We start from the raw sequence: 22,007 nt of genomic DNA on the forward strand, positions 1-22,007 counted from the left end.
TGGCCCTGGGGGTATATTTTTACCACCCAGATTACCAGCCCCGCCACGGGGAGGCAGGAGCAGTGCCGCTTGTGGCCAAGCGTATAGGTTAGTACAATTAGTAAGACTAATTTAATTAAAGAAAAAGGTTCTTTCCTTCTTCTAGGCTCTCTTCTTAGTGCTTTTAAGAAAAAGGGCTACTTAACGAAAAAGTTTAATAATCAAGGGAGAAAACAAAAGAGAACCTAGTCGCTTAGAGGAAAACGCTTTTCAATTGCACGAGAATCGCTTGGCCACGGAAACGCTTGGCACCCGGGGCCAAGGGCACAAAAGGTGACACTGTTGTACATATTGGCACTAATTACATTAAGAGTAGACCTGCAGAATTCCTTAACAAGTATGGGTCAATGATGAAAAAAAAGTTGCGAGTTAGGGTTAAATTTGAAAGTGCCGCACAGACATGACTGGAGGGAGTATATGATGAGAGCCTTATCAATGAATTCAGCCCTGGAGAGATTGTGCTAGGCTCATGGGGTAGAATTTTTCTCAGCATGGTCTGTGTTTGTTCAGGAGAGACTGCTTCTACAGGGATGGGATACACTTAAATAAAAAGGATGCAAGAATATTTGCTGATGCTATCAAGGGAGTGTTAGGTGGGTTGGAAAACTGCTAGCTTGGGGGGATATAGAAACTAACAGATTAACAATAGCCGCAGGAAGAGAGGTGAAAGTGATTTTTGCACTGCTTCTATTGGAATGAGCAACATCCTGGAAAGGAAAGTTCTGAGGATTTCAAAGACTGCTGGTAGTCAGCATGAAACAAAAAAAAATAAATGGGCTGTGTTAGGGTAACTAAAAATAGGAACAAGTGCGACTATACTACATTTCCACCAATGCTAGGAGCATAGTAAATAAATTTGGTGAATTCGAAGTGTTGGTCAAGACATCAAACGCAGACATAATTAGGATATCAGAGACGTAGTGTCACACAGATATAAGGAACATAAACTGAATTTGGGGAGTAAATTGTGTACAGAAAGGATATAGTATTTGGGGAGGGGCACGACCAGTGGTTTTCCACAACTGCACCATAAGCACTCTTGTGAAGTATACAGTACTCTGTAAAAGTCAGACAAAAGTACTGTGTGTGGATGTGAGAAGTATTGTGGATGTGAGAAGTATATTATGTTGGGTTCTGCTGTTGTGGTCTAGCTTTTGGCCAGGGGACCCCACATTGCCTGTACACACTGCTAGGAGGTAAGCCAGACTGCCCATTATTCTCTGGCAGGTCCTGACACCTAATTGCTTGAGCTTTCAGTGATGGGATCTAAAAAAAAAAAAAAAAAAAAAAAAAAACAGCTAGAGATTGGGGAATACAAAAGTCAAGCGTAAGGAAATAGTAAGAAATATTGCAGCATAGAGGAAGGCACCCTCAAAATCATTAGGTGGAGTAAACTCTACTAGGCGAGTGGGGCAAGGGAATGGGAGTCAAAAGATAACACACAAGAGAGTGTGTTATTGATCGCTACTTGTCAAACAAGTCATGGTCGAGAGGCAAGGTCCTTTTCTGTGGTTTAGTCATGTCCAAGTAACTGTCACAATTGAAGATGTGCAGGGCACACGGTTGGAAGAACAATCCCCTCAGTGGCTTAGTCATGTTTCCAGGTTCTCAGTCTGTGTCTTTTTAGAGGTTTTAGTCACATCAAGGTGTTTATCCCAATTGGTATGTCTTGACATCAGCAGTTGGATGTATATTATTCACTATTCAGTGATTGCTCTTCAGCATGGATGTTCCTAGTATAGATATTAGGATTGTTTCTCCATCTTGCAAAGAGCTCCTGAGCAAAATCTGTAAATTCTGTATATTCCTGTATGCTGTCCAGTAGGTGGAATTTCTGATTTCTGGGTAAGTATATGATCTTGGTGATTAATATAGAACAAAGGTCCTTGTACAGGGAACAACCATACATAAGATGGTGCCAGCTTTCCAGCCCCCGCACAAGCACAAGATGGATCTTCAATGATGCCTAGTGATGTTAGCTTGGCTTTGATGGATCCATGGCCAGTAAGTAAGTTGTGTATAAACCCGGTGAGAACCATGGGGGAAGATCATGTTTATATTCGGCAAGAATTTTCTGGTGATTTCACCCTTTGTCCTTTTGAGAGCTGGTATAGCAATCCCCTTCTGACCACCTCGAAATCAAGGGGTAGAGCACCTGCCAGAATCTGGAGGGTGTGGGTGCTGACTGTACAGCAGGCACAGGTAGTAACAAGCAGAATGGACTGCTGAATGGTAATGGTATCTAGTATTTTCCTGTTGGAGGCCACAACACCTTTAGTGAACCAGATTGCTGAAGCATACATAATGATAGGTATAGAAACAGCCTTATAGAATAATGAGAGGGTTCTTAGCTTAAGACCCCAGTCCTGGCATGAGATCCTGACAACAAGAGCAGCATAGTTCTGGATTTGGGTTCAGAGGTATTTCAGATGTGGCTGGAATGAGAGGTTGGTATCAAGCATTACTCCAAGGTACTTCATTTGCGTTGCCAATTTAATGGTCTTCCAGTATTTAGTTTGCCTTTCAAGAGTATAGAGTTAGTTTTGCAATATTTAAAGGTTATTCTCTTTTGCCCAGCTCTGGAGAATGCAAAGGGCATGATTAGCAAGGGTCTCTTAGCCTGGAGTCCATAGCCACAGTGATGATAAGGTCATCAGCATATGCTTGAGATTTGACTTCTCCCAGGTCAATGTTAAGGAAGTCATCCAAAACAATATTCCATAATAAAGGTCCCAGGACCAAACCCTGTGGGCAGCCATGGAAGACGTTTCTGATATGGAGCATTAACTACAACAGATCTGTTGGAGAGATATAATTTGATAGTCTCATAAAGATTTTAGGGATGGAAGCTCTGCGAAGTCTGCCAAGAATGCTTGGCCACCAAACTGAGTCAAACACCCCAGAAAAGTCGATGGCAATAATCAAGAAGTACTTCTTGTCTGTATCAGCAGCCACTATGAGAAGATTCTGTAAGACATCAGCCATGGAGGAACCAGGTCTAAACCTATATTGTTTTGGTGAAGGCAAAATTGGCACTTTCAGAGTGCTGTAAAATTCTTTTACAATCTTTCGAATAGTTTACTAAGGACTGAAAGAAATGTGACTGGGCGATAGGATTCTGGTAACTCTGTAGATTTTGTGGGGTTCTTAAGGGTGAGTTTCAAGTTGGCTATTTTCCAATTGCTTGGGAATATTCTAACTTGCAAACAGAAGTTGAGGAGATTTAAAATGATCTCGGGGGGTGTACTTGACAGTCTTTTTGATTATTTCAGGCTCCAACAGGCCTGGTCATTTTCTATCCCTGATTAGAGCAGTTGCAGTGTGGATACTAAATGTCAATACTAAATGGAGGCAACATTTTATACATACAAAAGGTTATACACTTCATAGTGGTCATTCTCATGGCATAGTTTGAGCTGTTCTGCAGTAGAAGGAGCTAGTAGCTTTTGGAACATCACATCCAGGATGTTACCAATGGATTGTTTCTAGGAGGTAGTCACTGTGCCCTGTGTAATCACAGTCTCTCCCCCTAGGGAGTTTGTTGGTGGTGACTTTATACACCATTCCCCAGGGGTCAGTGTTCCTTATGGCAGACACTAGTGCCTCCCAAGATTACCGCTTACACTTCCTTATTTTTGCTGTGTACATTTTCCTGGCTTCCCTGTACAATTGCCAGAGGGCCTCAACTTCAGGGACAGGCCAATATCATCACGGCCGCTGGAAGGCCTTTCACCTTGAGTTTACCTCCCTGCACTACCACCACCACGGAACAGCCCCAGGAGCAGGGTGCTTCTTTCTTATTGCCTTGTCACATGCACTAGTAATTATCCTTATTATTTCCCACTGGACTGCATTTGGCTGTTGTTGTTGGTTTTGCTCTATTGTAATTTGCCCTGTGGAGGTGGTCAGTGAGGTCTAGAAGAGCTCCCAGTTGGCTCTGCTTACTGCGTATCTCTTAAGATTACGCTTTGGAGCAGGAATGGAGAGCTAGTATGTAATGTCCCTGTTGTCCAAAGTGGTCCATGAGTCCTGAACTGTCCATCTGGTGATACTGCCCGCAATACTTCTAGTGGCAAAGGTAATGTCAATGGTTGCCTCCCACATTGTGTTGCAGAAGGTTGGTAGATTGTTCGATTAATTTAACACTGTAAAGGGAGAGTTGGACAGGAACTCTCAAGCAGCTGACCGTTTCTGTCCAGAGTGGTGCTGTGCCAGATTGGTGACCTGCAGTTGATATCAGCACCAACAATAATCTTCTCATTTGGAAATTTGCAAGACATTCTCAAGGTACCTAGTGGCAAAGGTAATGTCCTCCCCTGGCCTGCAGTACAAAGATATAATATAGAAGGTTCCTGTTGAGCTAATAGTGTCGGCACACACTGCCCGGGCTGTGCATAAGTGGGAGATTTTGGTAACAGTGATTTCGGGATTTCTTACCACGAATGCGGCCCACGGTGTATCCTCCGATTGAATTATTTTATTGGTCAGTGGGTATCCTCTGACCTGTCTCATGTGAGTATATAGTTTTTGGAGGATTATTATATCTGAATTTTCTTCATCTGCTTTCATTGTGGTCGGCCACTGCACTTGCCCGCTGTGTGCATTAATTTGGAAGAATTTGGTCATTGAACTATTATATCTTTTAGGGTGTGTTGCCATAGTTGATCTTTGATTGGTGATAACTCTTTGCCTTTATGTACACACGCCATTTGTTATCTCAGATGGAGTGGGCATGATCCATTTTTAGGGATTTACAGTTTTGTTTGGGCATGTCTTAAAATTATGCCCCTTTTCTGAGCAGTGACCACAGGTTGCAAGTGCCTGGGAACAGGTGTGCAATGTGTGGCCAAAATTTACAACATTTGGGCACAGCCACATGCTTGTGGAAGCAGTGGCTGCCCCAATTCAGGTAGATCCTTGTTTGTGAAAGTAGTACTTGCCAACTCAATGATCCAATTTGTACTGTTGCCAGTTTTGGACTTTGTCTAGTACTTTGGGTAGACTAATTTTTGTTTATACTGGTCTGGGAGAGTTCATCCTGATCCTTGGAGATTACACTGATATATTTCATCTACAAGTTGATCAGGGGTAGAATCCCTAACCAAATCAAATATAATTATTGAGGGTCCATTCTTTTTGGGAAACTCTGCAGACATAACAAGAGTGGGGTTTTTTTCATTCATCTTAATGTTGTTAGCTTCTTTCTTTCTCTCAGTTTCTATTACTACATCTACATTACGTGTCTTGCGAATGGCTTTAATTTGTTATTTTTTATTTGCTTGCTTTGAGGGTTGTGCTGTCAGTTAAGAGACACATAAAATCTAAGGAAGTGCATCCAGTTGACAATGGGTATTCAGTCAGTGTGGTGTGATATAAGCAATGAGAAAATCAAAATGAGAGTAGGAGTGTGTTATAGGCCAAATGACCCTAAGGAGTACAACAAACAACTGTACAGAGAAACAGAGTAGGCCAGTAAATCAGAATATCTTATAATGGGGGATTTTAACTTTTCAGATATTGACTGGAATTTGTGGATTGGTCACTCGCACACTAACAAGACTTTTGTGAATTTATTGGATGACTGTTTCCTACAGCAGCAGGTTTAAGAGGCAACCAGAGTAAGTAATACTCTTGATCTGATTATCAGTAGCAATTATTGACACATTAAGAATCTGAAGATAAAGGAACCACTAGATGGCAATGATCACAGTGTATTGATGTGGGATTTACTTAAAGATGTAAAGGGAAGGGTTTTTGCTTTTGTAAAGGTGACTACAGTGGTCTCGGACAGTTGTTAAATTCTATGCAGTGGGACCAACTGATGATGTTACCAACAGCAAATTCTAAATGGGAAGCATTCAAGGAATTAATTTTGGAACCTATTTAGGCTTTTCATACCAACTAAAAAATACTCTTCAGGGTATAGGCCTAAATCGATGTCACATGAACTGATGAAACTTGTGGTAGAGAAGAAAAGTGCATGGGATGCATATAAATTATTGGGCAACACAGAAGCCTATGGTTAGTTTAACTAGAGCAGCAAAGCAACAGGCACAAAGTGGAAGGAGTGCTGTGACTCGGGGGAGAACTGAGGGGGGCAATTCTCCAACGTATCAGAGCCTAAAAAAATGTGCAACTTGTGAAATGTTTGCCGAACTCTCTGGAACGGAACATGATATTGCCATGGGGGATGTCTTTGTGTGTGCGCAATGTAAGGAGTGTAAGGAAATCAGGCGACAACTCAGCGTTGTTATGTGCCTATATGAGAGTTTGAAGGACAGGGTGGATGCCCTCGAAACATCTAAATTGAGGGGCCCATCAAGTTCTCAGCTGCCCACATCAATGCCAGAGCTTGCACTTGGTCATCACGCAACACAGAGACAACCCCCAAGGCAGAATGCGCTGGTCCCGAAGGAACTAGTAGTTGTTGGTGACTCTATTGTCAGGGAAACATGCTTTGTAAAAAGGATAGGTGGAACAGGACCAGGGTATGTCTGCCAGGGGCAAAGGTTGATGACGTTGTAGAGCGGATATCATCTTTTAAGGACACAAAAGGTGATATAGTTGTACACGTTGGCACTAATGATATTAGGAGTAGGAGACCGGCAGAATTACTTAACAAGTACAGGTCACTGTTGAACAAAAGCCAAGAATTAGGGTTGAATTTGAAAGTGTCTGCAATTCTGCCCAGACACGATAGGAGGGAGTACATGATGAGAGCCTTGTCGATCAATTCGGCCCTGGAAAGAATGTGCAAGGCTCAAGGGGTAGAATTTTTTTCAGCCTGGACTGTACTTGTTAACAGGAGAGACTGCTTCTATAGGGATGGGATACACTTAAATATAAAGGGTGCAAGAATATTTGCTGATGCTATTGAGGCAGTGTTAGGTGGGTCGGAAAACTAATAGCTTGGGGGGGATACAAGGACTAATAGTTTAACCGTAGGCAGAGGTGAAGGTGATTCTTGCACAACTTCTATTAGAATAAGTAGCGATCTGGAGCGTGGGGTGTTGGGGGTTTCAGGGATGGATGGCAGTCATCCTGAAATAGGTGGGTATATGGGATGTGTTCAGGTAACTAGGAATAGGAATAGGAGCATGTATGCTTGCATGTATACCAATGCTAGAAGTATAGTAAATAGATTTGATGAATTTGAAGTGTTGGTCAAGACATCAAAGGCGGATATTGTTGGGATAGAAGAGATGTGGTGTCACACACATATAAAAAAATGCTGAACTGGAATTTGGGGAGTACAATGTGTACAGAATGGATAGACAGGATAGAAAGGGAGGAGGAGGTGTTATGCTGTTAATTAAGAAAAACATAAAATCAAAAGAAGTGCATCCAGTTGATATAGATGAACAGTGCACTATTGAGTCAGTTTGGTGTGACATAAGCACTGCGAAAGCAAAAATAAGAGTAGGAGTGTGTTATAGGCCTAATGACTCGAATGAGTACAATGAACAATTGTACAGAGAAACAGAGTGGGCTAGTAAATCGGAATGTCTTATAATGGGGGATTTTAACTTCCCAGATATTGACTGGAACTTGTGGGTTGGTCACTCACACACTAGTCACACTTTTGTGGATTTATTGGATGATTGTTTTCTGCAGCAGCATGTTCGAGAGGCAACCAGAGAAAGTAATACTCTTGATCTGGTTATCAGCAGTGATCATTCGTGTATTAAGAATTTGCAGATAAAAGAACCACTAGGTGGCAGTGATCACAGTGTACTGATGTGAGATTTACTTAAAGATTTAATTACCATCAGGGGTAAAGGAAAGGGTTTTTGCTTCCGTAAAGGTGAGTACAGTGGTCTCCAACAGTTTTTAAATTCTGTACAGTGGGATCAACTGATGATGTTACCAACAGTAAATTCTAAGTGGGAAGCATTCAAGGAATTAATTGTGGATGCTACTAAAAGTTTCATACCTTTTAAGAAATATTGTTCAAGGTTTAGGCCTAAATGGTTATCTAATGAACTAATGAGAAGAAAAATGCATGGGATGCATATAAATTATCAAGCGACTCAGAAGCCTATGGCATATATAAGCTAGTCTGTAATCAGGTGACAAAGGAGGTTAGGCAGGCGAAGGCAGATTACGAGAAATCCTTGGCTAAAGATGCTAAGAAAAACAGCAAGGATTTCTTTACTTATATAAACTCTAAAAGGAAGGGGATGAATCTGATTGGTCCACTTGACATTGATGATCCTGCTCAGATAGCAAACAAACTGAATGAGTATTTTGCATCTACATTCACACGAATAATTATTAAGGTTTGAAAATGGCAGAAGGTTATCAAATTGTAGCAGGATACTTAATGATTTTGTAATAACTGAAAGCAAAGTGGAGGAGAAATTGTTGAAGTTAAACATGAGAAAAGCACCTGGGGTGGATGGGATCTATCCAGTTATATTAAAGGAGGCGGCAAAGCAACTAAGCAAACCCTTAGCCATAATTATGAGAGCATCCTTGGACTCAGGGGAGATCCCCACGGACTGGAGATGTGCAAATGTATCCCCAATTCACAAAGGGGGATCGAAGGGTGACACGATTAATTACAGACCAGTTAGTTTAACTTCTGTTCCTGGTAAAATAATGGAGTCACCGGTTAAAGATGCATTGCAGGATCATCTAGACAAGACTTGGAAGCTTGCACTTGGGCATCACGTGACACAAAGACAACTCCCAAGGCAGAATGCGCTGGTACCGAAGGAACTAGTAGTTGTTGGTGACTCTATTGTCAGGGAAACGGGGAACATGCTTTGTAAAAAGGATAGGTGGAACAGGACCAGGGTATGTCTGCCAGGGGCAAAGGTCTTTTAAGGGCACAAAAGGTGATATAGTTGTACACGTTGGCACTAATAATATTAAGAGTAGGAGACCGGCAGAATTACTTAACAAGTACAGGTCACTGTTGAACAAAAGCCGAGAATTAGGGTTGAATTTGAAAGTGTCTGCAATTCTGCCCAGACACGATAGGAGGGAGTATATGATGAGAGCCTTGTCGATCAATTCGGCCCTGGAAAGATTGTGCAAGGCTCAAGGGGTAGAATTTTTTTCAGCCTGGACTGTACTTGTTAACAGGAGAGATTGCTTCTACAGGGATGGGATACACTTAAATAGAAAGGTGCAAGAATATTTGCTGATGCTATCGAGGCAGTGTTAGGTGGGTCAGAAAACTGCTAGCTTGGGGGAAGACAAAGACCAATAGATTGACAGTAGCCACTGGCAGAGGTGAAAGAGATTCTTGCACTGCTTCTATTAGAATGAGCAGAAGCCTCAAAAACAAGATGCATGATATTTCAGAGACTGCTGGGAGCCATTGCGGTACAAGTAAACAAATGGGTTGTGTTAGGGTAGCTAAGAATAGAAACAGGTGCAGATATACTTGCGTGTACACCAATGCTAGGAGTTTAGTAAATAAATTTGATGAATTTGAAGTATTGCTCAAAACATCAAAGGCAGATATTGTTGGGATATCAGAGATGTGGTGTCACACAGATATAAGGGATGCAGAACTGCAATTTGGGGAGTACAACGTCTACAGAAAGGATAGACAGGATAGGAAGGGGGGAGGGGTTATGCTATTAGTTAAGAAACACACAAAAACCAAGGAAGTGAAGCCAGTCGACATCGCTGGACAGTGCAGTGTTGAGTCAGTTTGGTGTGACATAAGCATTCGGAGATCAAAATTGAGAGTAGGAGTGTGCTATAGGCCTAATGACTCTGATGAGTATAATAAGAAACTGTACAGGGAAATAGAGTGGGCCAGTAAATCAGAGAGTCTTATAATGGGGGATTTTAATTTCCCAGATATTGACTGGAATTTGTGGGTTGGTCACTCACACACTAGCAAGGCTTTTGTGGATTTATTGGATGATTGTTTTCTATGTCAGCATGTTTGGGAGGCAACTAGAGGGAGTAATACTCTGGATTTGATTATCAGCAGTGATTCTTCATGCATTAAGAATCTGCAGATAAATGAACCACTAGGTGGCAGTGATCACAGTGTGCTGAAGTGGGATTTACTCAAAGAGGTAACTACCATTAGGGGTAAAGGGAAGGGTTATTGTTTCCGTAAAGGCGACTACGATGGACTGAGACAGTATTTAAATTCTATACAGTGGGACCAACTGATGATGTTACCAACAGCAAATTCAAAATGGGAAGCATTCAAAGAACTTATCTTGGAAGCTACTAGGCTTTACATACCAACTAAGAAATATTGTTCAAGGTTTAGGCCAAAATGGATGTCAGATGAACTAATGAGGCATGGCAGAGAAGAAAAATGCATGGGATACTTACAAATTAACACATGAAACAGAAGCCTATGATAGATACAAGTTGATATGCAACCGAGTTACGAAGGAGGTTAGGCAGGCGAAGGCAGATTACGAGAAATCCTTGGCAAGGGATGCAAAGAAAAACAGCAAAGAGTTCTTTACTTATGTAAACTCTAGAAGGAAGGGGATGAATCAGATTGGTACACTTGATATTGATGGGTCAACTGTTGATGAGCCTGCTCAGGTAGCTAACAAACTAAATGAATATTTTGCATCAACATTCACATATGAGGAGTTATTCAGCGAGGGGAATGCCAGAGGTGTATTCAACTCTAGCAGTAAGCTACAGAATCTTGAAGTAACTGGGAGTAAAGTGGAGGAGAAACTTTTTTTTTTTTTTTTTTTTTTTGATTCGGTAGTTGTTGGCGCATCGGCTTCTGTGGCCATATTGCACCTCCCAAGGTTTTTGCAGTACTTTGATCCAAGCCCAAGGCGGGAATCGAACCCGCGACCTTTGGGTTGCCGGACCGCTCGCAGCGCTGCCGTTACGAGTAGACACGTTTTTACGAGCTCCCGATTTTTGTGTTAAAATATGAGTTTTAAGTGTTTAATTCGCCAAGAAAAGTGTTCCCGTCGAAAGACATTCATCTGAGGATTCCCTAGGTGAGACAATTTTGCAAACTTTTGGGAATTTAGCAAATTACCAGCGTTTTTATCTGTGTCCTTTGTTTGCCAGACTACAATGGTCACCATGTGGCTGGCAGCAGGGCCATAGAGAGGCACCGATTATAAAGCGGAGGCCACGTTGGTAGTGTGCACTTGACTGGGGAGGGTGCCCCAACAGTGTTTTTATCGGACTGAAAGAGAGCTCCAACACATTTTAATTTTTAGCATTCATATTCCAGTTAATTAAGAGTCGAAAACAACAGCGGGCCTAATGTTCATTCAACGCAGCTGAACCCAGTGATATTCTGCCTAAGGCAAAACGTCACTTAAGCTCCTGGCAAGGTCAACTGGCAACAGGGTTAGTGATTGTTTCTCCCCCACTCCCACCCACTGCTGCATACTTTCTCTGCTAGTCATAACTGAAGAAGCTCACTACCACTACAGCTCAACTAACTCCTATCAACTTAGTGAAATTCCAACTGGAAACGATGATTTCTGTTTCCCCCCCCTCTACCATAAACTGACCATGGAGAGAAGCTACTTCTGTTCCGACGATCTCTTCAACAAAATAACACTGCCAACGTCTTCGCCGATATAAACTACCCAATAGGAAATTAACCCCGTTCTTCTAGGGGCATTTCCCCATCTGGCTGTCATCCCCCCACCCCAAGTGACAGAGGGGGATAGCCCAAAATCTTCGCTGAAGGACTATTCAGCTCTAAATTCAAACAGAGACGGGAGAAAGGTGGCCTCTTGCTCACCTCCACGAGCTCTTTCACGCGGGACCTCATGAACTCCGATTATCCGTAAAAGTTCGATAATCCGAAATTCACAAAGATGGATGGGAAATTGAAAAAACCCACAGATGCCGCGCATCAGAGCCAAAATGACGACCCCGTCGTCATAGACCAATAACAGGAGACGTCAGAACCCCATTCGGGGGCCCCGCTAACAGGAAAACGCAAGTATAGAAAGCCAACACCTAATCCGGAGCCGGAGATGCGCTCCCAAACTGAATCAAAAGACATAACAGAAAACCAAAAGGACACCAGCGAGGAGAAGCCACAGGAGGCCCCCCTGGATCCCTCCTTGCCAGGGAGTACAGTTCATGAGAAGTCTCTGTTCCTCAAGGCTGCCTTGGAAACATTATTTAAGGAGCAATCTAACAGGGTAACCACAGGGCTAAGGGCACAAATCAAATCGTGAACCTGTGGAACAAGCTGGACACTCTCTTGACGGAAACTTACCTCGAGAGTGAGAGAGCCAATGCTAAGCTCCAGGCATACATGGAATGTGGGGCAAACCAAATGCAACAGCGCGCGCCCACATATGCCCAAGCGCTGAGGACCACAATGACAACGGAGCAACCACCAACCCTTGCTGCTTCCAGCAAAAAGAAAGTACCACTACTACCAAGACCCAACCTGGTCATACTGAAGCCAACAAACACCGAGACTCTTCACACGAGTGAAGAAGTAAAGAAGACTGTAATTACTAACCTTAGCGATGAATTCAAACACACCCGAATAAAATCGATAAGGAAGACCCGCAACGTCGGCGTCATCATCGAGACAGAAACACAGGAGGAGGCAAACAAAATTATAGCAAATCCGAAAGTGCCGTCCCTGGGCCTACAAGCAGAAACTCCCAAGAAAAAAGGACCAAGCATTGTAATCTTTAATACAGGAAATGACCTATCCCCAACACAATTGCAAGGTGAGATATATCGCAAAAACCTGCAGCAAGCATTCCCGGATACGGACCCATCGAGTCTGATAACACCCAGATATCAGACAAAACCCAGAAATAATAACTCAACTAACTGGGTGGTAGAATTAGCTCCCAGAGCGTGGAAAGTACTAAGGCAGCAGGCAAGAATCTACATCGATTGGGGCAGTCATCGCTTCAGAGAGCATGTGGCTGTTCCAAAGTGTTTTAGATGCTGCCGATTTGGCCACACCACACACACGTGTACCCAACCGCAAACTTCTCCAACCTGTGGGCACTGCGCAGAAGTAGGCCACAATTACAATTCCTGCCCAAACAAAACCGCTCCACCAGTGTGCGCAAACTGCAAAGCCCTAAAGTTACCAGCAGCCCACTCTGTCAGAGATAGTAACTGTCCCGTGTACTTAAAAGCCAAAAGCACTCAACAACAAAGAACAGATTATGGGAACTCTTTGTAAATATAAAGATTCTAACACAGTGAAATTTGCACAGCATAATGCACAACGGGCAATTGCAGTCACTGCGCAACTAAAGAAAAAGGTAGAAGAGGAGAACCTTGACATCCTCTTCCTCCAGGAACCCTACACACACAAGAAAGAGGTGAGAGGATACCCACTCACGTACAAAATTGTACAACATAACGGCAATACCCCCTGGGCTGCCCTGACCTCACAGTTACTAAAATTACCCACTTTTGCAACGAATGGGCTGCCTGTGCCCAGATCATCTCTCCATTGGGAGAGTTTTATGCCATATCGCTATACTGCCGACCCGGCGAAGATATTCTCCCTGCAACCCAATACCTGCAAAATGTCCTCCACGAGCTCCCTAATACTAAAATAATCGTCTGTGCAGATGCAAACTGCAGGTCACCAGCCTGGCACAGTACAACTCCGGATCGACGAGGAACTGCCAATGGACAGCGCCTGGAAGAATTCCTGACCAACAGCAGCTTCACAGTATTGAATCAGCCAAATAATCTACCGACCTTCTCAAGTACTCTTTGGGAGGCAACAATAGACATAAGCCTAGCCACTCGTTCCACAGCAGGATACATATCCTCATGGAAGGTCAGAGAGGACTGGACAACCTCTCACCATAGAGTAATAACTTTCCAGATGCACCGTGCCCTCAATAGACCACCCACACCAAGAACAATCCTCAACAGATTTGCTATAGCCAAGGCAAACTGGGAACAATTTCGGGAGGCACTGACATACTCTGTTGAAGCATTCGACAGCACAAACCTCACCCCAGACCAGCACCAGCGTGCTATAGTAAGTCTAATCACAGAGGCTTCAAATATAGCTATAAAAAGAAAGAAACCATCTGCAAGTTCAGTCCCATGGTGGTGCCCTGAGCTTCAGAGACTGCGGAGTGAAGTAAATACACGCCGTAAAAGCTTCCAGCGAGCGAGAAGATCCTGGCCGGCGGCAGAGGTAGAAGTCCTCAGACAACAATACTGTGAGGTCAGAAACAAATACACAGCCCTAATAAGAACCCGGAAAAAATGTTCATGGGAGACACTAGTCTCAACAACAGGGAATAAGGACCCCTGGGGGGGTTGTATACAAAGTGGCAACTAATAAATTACCAAAAGGAGAAGTAATATCTTCAACAAAGACACCCGATGGCCACTATACCACATCCTGGCACCAATCTATAGACAATATTCTGAATACCACCTTCCAGAAACTGCCCTCAGATCACACTCCTGAGCAACTTCTGCTCTGTGAGGAAAATACTAACTACTGCCCAGCACATCGGGAGGACCCGTTCACACTTGAAGACCTCCATCTGGCAACAGCAAAAATAAGAAATAAGCGAACACCCGGCGAAGACTACCTGGAGCCAGAAATTGTAAAAAAGACCGTGGAATATATCCCAACAACTAACCCGAAGAAACCACAGGAACTCCCGGAGTCATACAGACCCATAGCCCTACTGCCAGTACTAAGTAAAGTGTATGAACACCTACTACACAGCCGAATACAAGCTCACTACCAAGAAGCAGGTCTCCCCTCTCCCAAGCAATTTGGCTTTCGACGAGGATGTTCCACCGTGGATGCCCTGGAACGTATAATAAATGCAGCTACACACAGCAATAGTAAATACTTCCTTATTATCTCCATCGACTTTGCCGGGGCATTTGACTCACTTTGGTGGCCAAGTGTCCTCGGCAGACTCCGGGAGGCAAACATTCCCAGCAACTTATACCAATGCATCAAAACCTATCTTTCGGACAGAAGGATCTCAGTATCTACACCCTATAGCCAACTCACCCGGCCGGTGTTCCGGGGATGCCCACAGGGATCAGTCCTGGGACCTCTCTTCTGGAACTTGGTGTTGGACGGCTTCCTCAACCAGGATCTAAACGGAGCAGATGCTCAAGCCTTCGCAGATGACCTGGTCCTGATGCTGGAGGCGGACAATCGTGCACAACTTGAGGCTATTGCAAATAGGGCCATAGATACCCTCCAAGAATGGTCAAAAAATCATCACTTAAGAATATCACCTTATAAAACATCCTCAATACTTTTAAAAGGCTCCCTTGATATCAGGAGGCCACTTCAGATAAAAATAGAAGGAAAAACCATAAAACTGACCACTGAATTAAAATACCTAGGAATCATCCTTGACAAAAATCTTTCATTCACCCCACACCTCGTATATCTACAAAAAACAGATCAAAAACTACTCAGCCCTCATAGCAAGAGTCTCGCGAAAGGATTGGGGCTTAAGGAAAAGAACCCTGATCCTCTTTTACAAGGCTTTCTTCATTCCAGCCATTAGCTATGCAGCAGGGATCTGGTTTAAAAAAGCAACCACCGCAGTCAATAAAAGAAAGCTAGAAACGATACAGCGCAGCATCTTACTCACTGTCTCCAGAGCATGCTGCACGGTCAGCTCACATGCACTGCAGGCCCTTGTGGGGCTCCTACCCTTGGACCTGGAGATTGTCCGCTGTGGCATGCTATATCAACTATCAAGAGGAAACAGTGTAACTTGCATTGGCTTCACCACAGATCTGACCAACAACAGCAACGCAGAAAAGAAACGACTAACCAAATATCTTCAACAAACCTGGCAGTCCCAATGGGCGGACTCAACAAAAGGTGAGATAACCCGGAAGTTCATCCCGAACAGCCAAACTGGTTTTCACCGGGGCTCTACACCACCTTTCTTCTAACAGGGCATGGCTCTTTTAATGCCAAGCTGTCAACTTTCGGCATCAGGGATTCCCCATTATGCCACTGCGGAGAAAATCAAACATGGTCACACCTAATGCACGATTGTACCCTCTTTGAGGACATCAGATGTCATTTCATCACAAAGATACGCTTTAATCCGAAGGAACGGGAGCACCTTTTATTACATGAGGAGGAGCACTACAAGGCCCTCTCGTGCTTTGCACATGAGCTGTTTACCCGGCTAAGGGCAATGACCCAACCTCCCCAGGCCTGATGCAGGACCTGACTACAACTACAACTCATCGGACGGGACTCTGCTCTCATGAGTGCCATTACTTTGTCGACTGTGCCAGAAAGATGAAAGTACCACGATATCGGACGGGACTTTGCTTCCACGAACATTGCAATCAAACACGAACACCCTGTCAGCTGGACCGACAGCGCATGTAATTTACCCAACGAACTATCCTAGAATGTGACAATCACCATATGCAGGAGTGACAACACTGCATCGACGCCCAGATAACAGAACAAACAGTGAAAGTGACCACATACCAACAATGACCACCCAAAATGGAAATAGAAGGACCATGACCAAACTGGATGAGACCTTGATCCCATTACCAACACCGGCATTCAAGCGATCTGTGAACAAGTCAGTAGAGACCTTGTCCCTGGATGTACCTCCTGGTGGTGCCAGTGTTGTGATGCTGTCCTGAAACTGCTGGCCTAGCCACCACTCTGCAGCCAGGCTGCACACACGCCATATTGGCCACCTGTGCCGGCTCCCTTGTCCGGCCCTTTCGATCCCACCCCGGCAGGGGGGGTGGAGACTGTCATACTGTTTCCTCCCCTCCACGCCACCCCCATTCTTCCTTCTGGCAGGGCATGGGCATGCCCTGCTGACACCAAATTGAGGCCTCCTACTCTATTGGCCTTATCCTTCCTCCTTTAACCCCTCAGTCTTCATTCTCCCCCCCTCTCTATCTTTACACACGCGAATTCCCCCCACACATAAATTCAATGAATCCAAATTAACTTACGCCCATATTTCGGTCTATCCTTATTCAAGCGACATCACCCTACGCAATCGAGAGTTATCACACATATATCTATACATATATGTGTACAAAAAAAAATTTTTTTTTTTTTTAAGGTCCTAGCCGCCACTGAAATCTCAGGAAATTAGGTGGCAGGACCTGCCAGAGTGAACTAAAGACTATCGGGTACCTGGTCTGCCTCCACGGGGCGTAAGTGGGGCAACGTTGGGCCTCAGAAGAGGTCCAGCGGCTAAATGGCCAGAGGAACAATGGTACAAAACACCACACTTCCATAATCCATACACTTTTAAATCTCTGGCCTTCCCAGTGAACTGGTACACCCACAATAAAAGCAATGCGGAGATGGGGGAAACCCCTGGTGCCATTAGACACTGAAAACACTTACACTTACACTTTGGGTTGCCGGGCAGGTACTTTACCCACTCGGCTAGCCCGGTCGGCTGAGGAGAAACTGTTGAAGATAAACACAAGAAAGGCACCCGGGGTGGATGGAATCTATCCAGTTATATTAAAGGAGGCAGCAAAGGAAGTAAGCAAACCCTTAGCCATAATTATGAGAGCTTCCTTGGACTCGGGGGGGGGGGGTACCCATAGACTGGAAATGTGCAAATGTGACCCCAATTCACAAAGGAGGATCAAAGGCTGACACAAGTAATTATAGACCTGTGAGCTTAATTTCTGTTCCAGGAAAATTAATGGAGGCACTGGTTAAAGAAGCACTGCAGGATCATTTAGACAAGACTTCAGTCATAGCTCGGACACAGCATGGTTTTGTTAAGGGGAAGTCTTAACAAAACTGACCAATTTGATTGGAAGTCCTGACCAATTTGATTGGATACTATGATGCAGTCAAAAAAGAACTGGATGCAGGGAATAGCTTTGATATTATATACTTGGATCTTAGAAAAGCTTTTGATACTGTTGCACATGGAAGACTGCTACACAAATTGGAGTAGTATGACATTGGAGGGGGAGAAGACAGAGAGTGGTAATCAATGGACACTGCTCATCGTGGACTAATGTTATTAGTGGAGTCGCTCAGTGTTGGGTCCATTATTGTTTTCTGTATTTATAAATGACATTGATGATGGTATATCAAGCTTAATGTCCAAGTTTGCAGACAATACAAAGGTTGGCAGGGTTGTCAAGGACACTACTGACACTATGCTACTGCAACAGGATCAGGAAAGGTTGAGCAGATGGGTGAGAGGTGGCAAATGAAGTTTAACATTGACAAATGTAAAGTACTACACATGGGAAACAGCAACCCCAGAGAAACGTATCAACTCTGTGGTACTACACTGACAGTGGTAGAGAATGAAAGGGACTTGGGGGTGGTTGTGCAGGCCGATATGAAGTTCTCTGACCAGTGCAGACGGGCTGCAAGAGTAGCTCATGGAGTATTGTCAATGATATACAGGAATTTTTCCAGCAGGGATAAGGAAGTGATTATTCCCTTGTATAAGGCAATGCTCGGGCCACACCTAGAGTACTGTATACAGGTCTGGAGGCCTCATTTCAAGAAGGATGTAGAGCTGCTGGAACGAGTACAGAGAAGGGCAACAAGATTAGTGAATGGAACAAAGGGGTGCTCTTACGAAGAAAGGCTTAAGTTTTGCAAATTACAGTGTCTGGAGACTAGACACCAGCGAGGTGATCTGATAGAGGTGTATAAAGCCTTGAATGGTTTGAGCATGCTCAATGCTGATGGGATTCTTCCTCTAGCTCAGAAAAATCACCTGAGACAGCATAAATTCAAATTGAGGAAAGACAGATGTAGGATAGACATGCGGAAATTTGCCTTTAGCCAGCGGGTGGTTGGTTGGTGGAACAGACTTCCATCCCTTGTAGTGGAGGTTGATAGCTTAAATAAGTTTAAGGCTCAGCTGGACAGGTATTTGGAACGAACATAGGGGTGAAGTGGAAGTGTTTTTTTTTTTTTTTTTTTTTGGCTGATGCTGCATAAGCTTGCTTTCTTGCATCAAATGCCTCTACTAATGCTAATGCTAAGACTGCAGCAATAATTCAGACACAGCATTGGCTTGTTAAGGGAAAGTCTTGTCTGACAAATTTGATAGGATATTATGATGTGGTTGCAAAGGAACTGGATGCAAAAAATAATTTTGATATCATATATTTGGATTTCATGAAAGCTTTTGACACTGTTGCGCATTGAAGACTAATTGCAGCAGAATGGTATTAAGAGTAAGTTGCTACGATGGATAAAAGGATGGTTAAGTGGGAGAAGACAGAGGGTGGTAATCAATGGTTGCTGCTCTCTGTGGACTAATGTTATTAGTGGAGTCCCACAGGGTTCGGTGTTAGGTCCACTGTTGTTTTGTATATTTATCTATGATATTGATGAAGGTATATCAGGCTTAATGTCGAAGTTTGCACATGATACAAAGGTTGGCAGTGTGCTACTGCAACAGGATCTAGATAATCTGGGCAGATGGGCTAAGAAGTGGCAACTGAAATTTAACCTTGACAAATGCAAATTACTGCATATGGGTAAAAGTAACCCCAGAGAAATGTACCAACTGTGTAATACTACACTTAAGGTGGTAGAAAATGAAAAAGACCTGGGAGTAATTGTGCAGTCAGATATGAAGTTTTCTGAGCAATGCAGACAGGCTGCCAGGGCAGGTCATGGGGTTTTGTCAATGATATATAGGAATATGTAGTAAGAAGTACTGCATATGGGTAGCAGTAACCCCAGAGTAACATACCAACTGTGTGGTACTACACTCAGGGTAGTGGAGAATTAAAAAGAACTGATGGTAATTGTGCAGTCAGATATGAAGTTCTCTGAACAAGTACAGACATGTGCAGCATCTGGAAACTAGGCACCTGTGAGGTGATCTGATTGAATTCTTGCTCAGATTACGCACTTGAGGGGACATAAATCCAACCTGAGGAAAGGGGGATGAGGAACAGGTATGTGGAAATTTGCCTTTAGCCAACGGGTGGTTGAATCCTGTAAAAAACTTCCATCTGTCACTGTGGAAGTTTATTTGATTAAATAAATTCAAGGAAGAACTTGAAAACTTGGGCTTGAAAACAATGATATCAACTTTATTACAACTCTCTACTGGAATCAAACAGCCCGGCTTCGCTATGACAACGATCTGACAGACCCAATTCCAATAAAAAAAGGCGTCTGGCAAGGCTGTCCATTATCTCCCATTCTTTTTAACATCTATTCGGAAATGATCTTCGACCAAACACTGGCTGACAAGAACTTCGGCATAAAAGTTAACGGACACTACATCAATAACTTAAGATATGCCGATGACACAGCACTAATAGTGGATTCAGAACAAGATTTACAGACCATCTTGAACGAAGTGGACATAGAAAGCCAAGCATGGGGGCTACGAATCAACAAAAAGAAAACAAAGGTGATGAAGGTCAGCAGGACTGCAAGCAAAATCACGATCAAACTAAACAACGAAAAATTAGAGCAAATACACCGCTTCAAGTATCTCGGAGTACTCATTGATGACCAGCTGAACCACGAGGCCGAAATCAAAAGCAGAATTGAACAAGCCAGGCAGGCATTCACCAAATGGAGAACCTCACCGACAGAAGCTTGAACATCATGCTCAAATTACGCACATTGAAATGCTACATCTGGCCAATACTGCTCTACGGTGTAGAAACCTGGACTCTAACATCAGCCACTACAAAAAAGCTCCAGGCCTTCGAAATGTGGCTCTACCGAAGAATGCTGAAAATTTCGTGGACAGCCAAGATAACCAACGCACAGGTCCTGCAGGACATGCACAAGGAACGGGACCTGCTCAAAACCATCATCAGCAGGAAATGCAAATACCTAGGTCACATCGCTAGGAACCAACAAAAATATCACCTACTACCACTCATCCTGGAGGGAAAGATCGAAGGCAAGAAACGCCCAGGCAGACCGAAAATGGCATGGCTAGATAACATCAACACCTGGCTTCACATGACAACAGCACAAATTCTACACGCAGCGCTAGACAGAGAACAATATCAAAACGAAGTCGCAAACGCCATTCGGCAGCATTGAAGAAGAAGAAGAAGAAGAAGGAAGAACTAGACAAACTTTTGGAGGGGATGGATAGGTGAAATAGGAAGAGTGTGTGTGTGTATTTTTTTTGCCGATGCTGTATTAACTTGCTTTCGTGCATCATATGCCACTAATAATGCTAATTAGTAATTATATTATTTAATTCAATTTTAGATGTTTAGATTTGCAGGGGTGTTAATCCCAGTTTAGAATACTATTTTAGGTCAATAGCAACTTAATTCTGTTCTAAAACATTTTTAAAATTTTGTTGATCTGTCTTCAGTGTATATCCAGTGTCTTATTTCACAAAAGTTACATAAATTATCTTCAGGACTATTACCTTAACTTTTTGTATATCTTAAGCTGAAAAATACTTTTGGAAACTAAAGATAACTTTAAAATAAAAGGATAATTTCCTGTAAATCATAACTCAATAAACCTGATATTAATATGTACTTCAGCTAAATAATAATTATTTATCTAATGCTAGGCATTTATTCATACAATGAACTTTCTATTCTCCTTACTTTTGAAAACCCAAACAGTTCCTGTAAACTTGTTAAATCAGAGTATCAAATTGATTATTATGGTTGACTTCTCAGTTCAAGCTTGGCAGTGTTATCCTAATTCCTCTATTGTTGTGATTTGTTTAGAAAGAATTTGAGAAATTTTTTGTCATTGCAATTACTAAGGTTTATTAAGAATGACACATAACAGATGCCCATTTAAGTAACTGTTCTCAGCTCAAAGAATAATTATGTGCATAACTTTCGTAAATCCAATGAGACAGCTAGTTATAGTTTCAAGATCCCTTGAAAATGGATGGTGTAGATTTGAAATAAGATGAGCTAATGATCCCACAACTTAATTTAGGATGCTATCTGGGTGCAAATGAATCAAACAATAAACACTTCTGATTACCACTTGAGATAAGTTGTTTAATCCTGAGAAAAAACAGTGTTAATGGAAACAAGTATAGTAT

General features: G+C 43.0%; 1 protein-coding gene across 1 annotated transcript in view; it reads right to left on the minus strand.

The window, feature by feature from the left end:
• The window catches only part of LOC150085516 (uncharacterized), a 372,167-nt gene that overhangs the window by 52,550 nt on the left and 297,610 nt on the right, over positions 1–22,007 (minus strand). The gene's annotated exons all lie outside the window — the stretch shown is intronic.

The sequence above is a fragment of the Mastigoproctus giganteus genome, chromosome 5 (genome assembly GCF_048544385.1).
Source record: "Mastigoproctus giganteus isolate SK-2022 chromosome 5, ASM4854438v1, whole genome shotgun sequence".
Lineage (NCBI taxonomy): Eukaryota > Metazoa > Arthropoda > Arachnida > Uropygi > Thelyphonidae > Mastigoproctus > Mastigoproctus giganteus.